The following is a 6,609-nucleotide window of genomic DNA, read 5'->3' on the forward strand; positions in this document are numbered from 1 at the left end:
ATCATGAGTATTTTCACTTGTCATTCACAATTCTTCAAAACCTATATTATATGCTGAAGGTCATTTTTTTAAGTTTTTAAATTAAGTTAACATAGAGCATTACTACTAAAATGTTAACATATTTGTTTCAAGTGTAGAATTTAGTGACTCGTCACTTACCATACAACATCGAGTGCTCATCACAAGTACCCTCCTTAATACCCATCATTTTTAAAAAATAAACTTTTTCTTTTGGATAATTTAGGCTTACAAAAAAGTTGCAAAGGTAGTACAGGGAGATTTCCTACAACCTTCACTCAGTTTCAGTTTCTCCTTTAATGTTACCATCTTATATTACCATGGTACGTTTGTCAAAGCTAAGAAACCAACATTATTACATTACTATTAACACCAGACATTATTCAGATTTCACCGATTTTTCCAGTTTTTCTAACTTTTTGCTGTGTCTTCACGTAGTGGAAAGAGCTAGGGAGCTCTGTGGAGTCTCTTTTATGACAGCACATCCCATTCTGAGGGCTCCACCCTCATGACCTAAGCACCCAAAGGCCCCACTTCCTAACACCATCACTTTGGGCACTTTGGTAGATACTTGACTTTCTTCAATATGAAAAATCTTATGTCCATACAAATACAGCATTCTCATTGTTTACTCTTCCCTTTCGGTATCCGCTAGCTCAGTCTGTAACCTTAAAGCCTTTGCCTGTGTGAGGTTCCCCCTCCACTTAGGTGAGATATGGGGGGCAAGTCTGGGCAGAGCTCTCTTCCCCCCAGCTGCAGTAGCAGTCCACTAGTACACTGAAGTAGGGCCACTTGCAGATGAAGGCTTTGTTTCCCAAGGGAGAATGGTTTGGGCAGATTTTACAGTGACTGCTGTTACTCTCCCCGAGCCAGAACCATGGTAGGAACTTTATCTGGATTCCCTCGATTCTCTCTGTGACAGCCTGGTGGAGTTCCTAGAGCAAAAGCCTGCAAAAAGGTGGGAACCTCCCTATCACTATGACCTGCAGATAAAATATAACATTAGTCCAAAACGGTAGACCAAGAGATTTGTCATATAGACTAGTTTCCATTTAGTAAATCTACTATAGCTGTTTCAATAAAGATAGATGCATGTTCAAACTGTGTTTGAGCTTTCTTTGCAAGCAGCTTCAGATCTAAAATACATTTGGCAGTTGTCTCCTTTGCTTCTGGGCAGTCATGCTCTCCACAGTGTATTTCTCTACCCAGTTTATCATGAGGTCTTTTTCCTTCTGATGCATCATATTCTGCACAGGCAATTCTTTACCTCCTTGTGTACTTGATACAGCCATTCCTAGTAAGCAACTACCAAGGCCATGGCAGCATTATTCCTCTGGACAAAAAGATAATGACATTTCTGAACTAGTGCCTGCTATGACTTCTCTGAATCAGTCACATCCTGGATGTATTTGATGGGAGCCTGCTTCTCTTCTTCTAGTTGGGATTTCTTTTTTCTTATTATCTGTTTACAGTATGAGGTACCATATTTTCTAATTACATAGATGAGCAACCCTACTGTTGATATGGTAGAGAAGGTTTCTGGGGCAGTCTCATGTATTTCTTTGGATAAGAAATACAAGATAAGTCCTTTGACATGTTTCAGGATAAAGGAACTAAAACAATTCCTTAGGGATAAGCCTATGACAAATTTGTCCTGTATATTCAGAAAGAAGTGGTTCAGGGTTAAGACATGACTGCCCTTTCTGAAAGGGCCTACCTTGTTACCTACATTTTAGCTGGTGCTAGAAATTCTGCATTCGTCAGAAGAGGCCACTGTAGCTATGGCAGGAAGTATGACCTGGGACAGCATGGTCATTCATTGATGACCCAAGTGATGGTGGCTTAGTGTTTCTGTGTCCCTGACAGGGTAGCTTGTCAGATGTAGCAGTATGATGGCCACTTGTGGGTCTCATTCAGTGACCTTTTGAAAATAAAAATCTAGGGGTGCCTGAGTGGCTCAGTCAGTTAAGCATCCAACTTCAGCTCAGGACATGATCTCACAGCTCATGAGTTCTAGCCCCACATTGGGCTCTGTGCTGACAGCTCAGAGCCTGGAGACTGCTTTGGATTCTGTGTCTCCCTGTCTCCCTCTCTGCCCCTTCCCCACTCATGCGCGCGCTCTCTCTCTCTGTCTCTGTCTCTCAAAAATACACATTTTTAAAAAATTATAAAAAAGAAAAAAATCTAAACTTTAACATCCCATTGTCCATTTTTCTGAAAAGCTTACTTTCTAGTAATATTTATCAGGCAGTAACTTTTATGGATATATAAATATGTTTTTGATTAACAGACAATTGATGAAGTTTTTGGTTGAAAAGATAAATTTATCAGAGAAGACCAGACAAGATTTGAAGTCTTCCATAATTGTGTAACAAGCATATTTGTTCACTAAACAAGTATCTATAGAGCCTCTACTATGTGCTAGGCATCATTCTAGGTATTAGAATAGAGCAATGGAGAAGACAGACAACACTTCTGCCCTCACAAAGATTATATGCTACCTGGGGAGAATAGGAAGTAAACAAGGTAACGAAGTAGGGAGGGAGAGGTAAAATGGGGGAATGAGGGAAGCAAGATGGAAAGGCTTCTCTGAGGAGGTGATATTTGAGCTGTAAGATGCTAAGGAGGCTTCTGCAAGGTCCAGTAGGGGCATGTTAAATGTGAGATACCTATTACACATCCAACTGAATGTATCAAATAGCTGAATATATAAGCCTGGATATGAAGATTGTAGTAAGGAACGTGAAAGTCAAAAACATGTCAATGTTATTAATGCTCTGGGAATGGATGAAATCAGCTTGGGAGATTGGATGGAGAAGAAATATAAGGGTCCAAGACCAAGTCCTAGAGTGTATAAATAATTACTGAGGATGAGAAGCTAATGAGGTAGAAAGAGAACCAGAAGAAATTTTTGTCAAAAAAGCTGAGAGAAAAACCATTTCTGGAAAGGGGTTGATGGTAGTTAACTGGACTAAATAGTGCTGAGTTCAATTAAAAGGAGGACAGACTCTTTGATTTGGCAAGATGGAACTCATTCATGACTATGAGTATAATAGGGGTCACATGGGATCAAAGAAGATTCTGTCATGGCTGGTGATTGTTTTTTCTGCCTTATTTTATTTTCTAAAGATGGGAGTTACATGTACATAGTTGCATAGCGATGGGAATGATCCAATAGTGAGGGAGAAATTCATGATACCAGAAAGCAAAGGGTATAAATTACAGGAGTATATAAATGTTCCAGAATATGTGCCAGAACACAATGAAAGGGTGGCTTATAGTGGACAGAAGGCAGAGTTTGGGAATGGTGTTGACTGCCCTGTAGTCTTCTTAATTCTTGCTGTAATTCCTGGTCTTTCAAAGTAGTAGTGGTGGAGAAATATACACATGCACATATACACGTTCAGATTAGTCTTATTTTTTGCACATCACTTGTTGAATGATTTAAATCAGAAAGATGCCCTAATTTTTTATCCCTTCTTAGCCTGAGTGAACTATGCTATATGAAACCCCAATATAAGTGCCATCTCAAAGCAGACACCATCATTTCATGTAATCCTTTGTTTTATATACAGGAAATGGAAAATATGGTAATATTAATGAAATACAGTGAACTCTTGAGGAATCCTTAATCAAGAGGTAAAATATATATTTAAATAATTTGCTGTGGAAACCGAATTTTGGCTCAAGCAGCTTTCTATTAAATGTTTTTCTTTCTATTTTTTTCATGGAAAAGTAAACTTCAAAGAAGGCTATTTTAATTTGCAACGATGTGGAAGGAACTAGGGTGTATTATGCTAAGCGAAATAAGTCAAAGAAAGACAAATACTGTATGATTTCACTCTTGTGGAATTTAAGAAACAAAATAGATGAACATATGGGAGGAGGAAAAAAGGGAGAAACAAACCATAAGAGACTCTTAAGACTAGAGAACAAACTGAGGGTTGGTGGAGGGAGGTGGGTAGGGGATGGGCTACATGGGTGATGGGTATTAGGAGGGCACTTGTTATTGATGACCACTGGGAGTCGTATGTAAGTGATGAATCACTGAATTCTACTCCTGAAGCCAATATTGCACTGTATGTTAACTAATTAGAATTTAAACAAAAATTTGAAAAGAAAAAGTAATACAGACTCATTTTCTCTGCTCCATCCAAAAATGGGTTTTCTTTTGAACCTACAACATCAGCCATAGAATTGTAATTCTAGGAAAATATTTACACCATAACTTAGGTGTGTGTGTGAACAGGGTTGGTGAGACTGAGGATTTCTCCAAAGGCTTATTGTCTGTGTTGAATTGCTGTCTGTAAGTTGCAACTGCCATCTCAATGCTACAGGGACATTTCAGTGGATGTGAAAATGGCTACTTTTCTGTTTTCCTCCCCACATAACCCTCAGCTGCTCCTTGTTACTCATTAAGAAAATTCTTATAAATGATTTTTATTTCTGACCATTCAGTTCAATATCTCAAGTGTCTGGAATAAAGATTATAAAGATAATTTTATGTTAGTGATTTAGAGAATGTGGACATTTCATCTTGAGGAATTTGTACTGAAACCGGTAGTTTGGAATGGAAGATCAGGACAAATCTCCCTTCCATATCAGAAATGTTCCACTTGCTTCTCTCATTTTTTTTTTCTTGCATAAGACTCAGCAATGAAGCAGCTTGTCAGAATCAGCTAATTCAGCACACTTTTTTCCTCAAGTGAAATTGGGGGGGGGGGGGAGGGTAGAAAAAGAAGCTTAAATTCAATATTTTTATATTTACACTACATAGATGACAACTACTGTAAAGTCTTTGCTTTTGTTCTTGTGACTCTCATAACGGGTATCAGTTGCTACCACTCACCTTTTTAAGGTAGTTTTTTTTCTCACTTTTATTATAGCTCATTTTTATTAAAAAGAGAAATACAAGAAATCCTAATACCTTTACAGTAAACCATTAAGCTTCCATCATCTTCCTCAGTCAGCCTCTCGGGGTGCAGTTCTTCTTTGAAGAGAACAGAGGTGTCTTTTCTCAGTGCATCACCACGGATGGTTAAGCTTTCTCCTCCTCAGAGAAGGGAGGGCTGCCTAATGATCATCAAATATTTTTAACTCTTTTTTGGACTTATTTGTTCATCATGTTTTTAAAAATCCCAGTGTAAGAATATTATTGTAGGCATTAAATGGAGTATAGAGTATCTTTAAATTTAAATAGGGTATTATTTACATATAAATCTCTACCCCATAATCCAAACGAAGGGACTGTATTGCTACATTTCCCATAATAATGAGGGGGAAATATTGATTGCTCTTCTAACTAGATGTTTTACTTTGGGGGAACTTAGTGACATACAAATCATCTGTGAACAATACTGAATATATCTAAGAATATGTACGGCATTCATTTGTGTAGTACTTACGACCAACTTTTCCCCACCCTCTTGGCAGAATTGTTTCCCATGATGCTCCAGTGTTCTGTTACCATGATTAGCACACTGTTTAGTAGTTATATGTTGAAATTACATTAATTAGTTATTTGTTGAAATTCATTAGTGTTTGGGTCATGGCATTTTTACTTATTTTTTGCAGCTTTGCTGAGGTATAATTCTTCCTAATGAAGTGACCCTTTTGTCATGATATAATGACCTTTTTTATCTTTTATTATAGATTTTGGCTTAATGTCTGATGTAGATATAACTACCCCTGCTCTTTGGTTTGCATTTGCATGGAATATCTTTTTTCCATCCCTTTACTGTTAGTCTCTATGTGTCCTTACAGCTGAAATGAGCCTCTCCCAGGCAGCAGATGGTTGGGTCCTGGGTTTTTTTAATCCATTCAGCCACTGTATGGCTTTTAATTGGACAATTTAGTCTGTGTGCATTTAGGTTTTTGTTTGTTTGTTTCAGAGAGAGTGCAAGTGGGGGAGGGGCAGCGAGAAAGAGAGAAAGAATCTTAAGCAGGCTCTACGCTCAGCATAGAGCCTGACACAGGGCTCAATCTCATAACCCTGAGATCATGACCTGAACTGAAATTAAGAGTCAGATGCTTAACTGAGCCACCCAGGCACTGCAGTCTGTGTTCATTTTAAGGTAATTGATAAGGGGCACCCGGGTGGGTGGCTCAGTCACTTAAGCATCCAACTTCAGCTCAGGTCATGATATCACGGTTTGTGAGTTCAAGCCCCACATTGGGCTCTGCACTGACAGTGTGGAGCCTACTTGGGATTCTCTCTCTGCCCCTCCCCTGCTCATGCGCTCTCAAAATAAATAAATTTAAAAAAATAAATAAAGTAAATGATAGGTGTGGACTTACTCTTGCCATATTGTTTATTGTAGTTTTGTAGTTCCTTTATTCCTTTCTTCCTCTCTTGCTTTCTTCTTTTGTAATTTAATGATCCTCTGTAGTGGAATGCTTTGATTCCTTTATCTTTTTTTGTGTACTTACCTATAGGTTTATACTTTTTGGTTATAAGGCTGACATAAAACATCTTATAGTTATAATCGTCTGTTTTAAGCTGATAAGTTTGTATACAAACTTCTACATTTTTATACTCTTGCTCCCAGTTTGTGTTGATGTCACAATTTACAATTCTTAATATTCTATAAT

At 38.0% G+C, this 6,609-nt stretch overlaps 1 protein-coding gene and 1 pseudogene across 2 annotated transcripts in view; one reads left to right on the plus strand and one right to left on the minus strand.

Annotated features, from left to right (window-relative positions):
• The window catches only part of CCDC191 (coiled-coil domain containing 191), an 89,457-nt gene that overhangs the window by 59,441 nt on the left and 23,407 nt on the right, over window positions 1–6,609 (plus strand). The window lies entirely within an intron of this gene.
• Window positions 1,060–6,324, minus strand: LOC124526503 (ATP synthase F(0) complex subunit B1, mitochondrial-like; annotated as a pseudogene).

The sequence above is a fragment of the Lynx rufus genome, unplaced genomic scaffold, assembly GCF_022079265.1.
Source record: "Lynx rufus isolate CCGP_SWC_20201006 ecotype Redwood Valley unplaced genomic scaffold, mLynRuf1.p SCAF_5, whole genome shotgun sequence".
NCBI classification, from domain to species: Eukaryota; Metazoa; Chordata; class Mammalia; order Carnivora; family Felidae; genus Lynx; species Lynx rufus.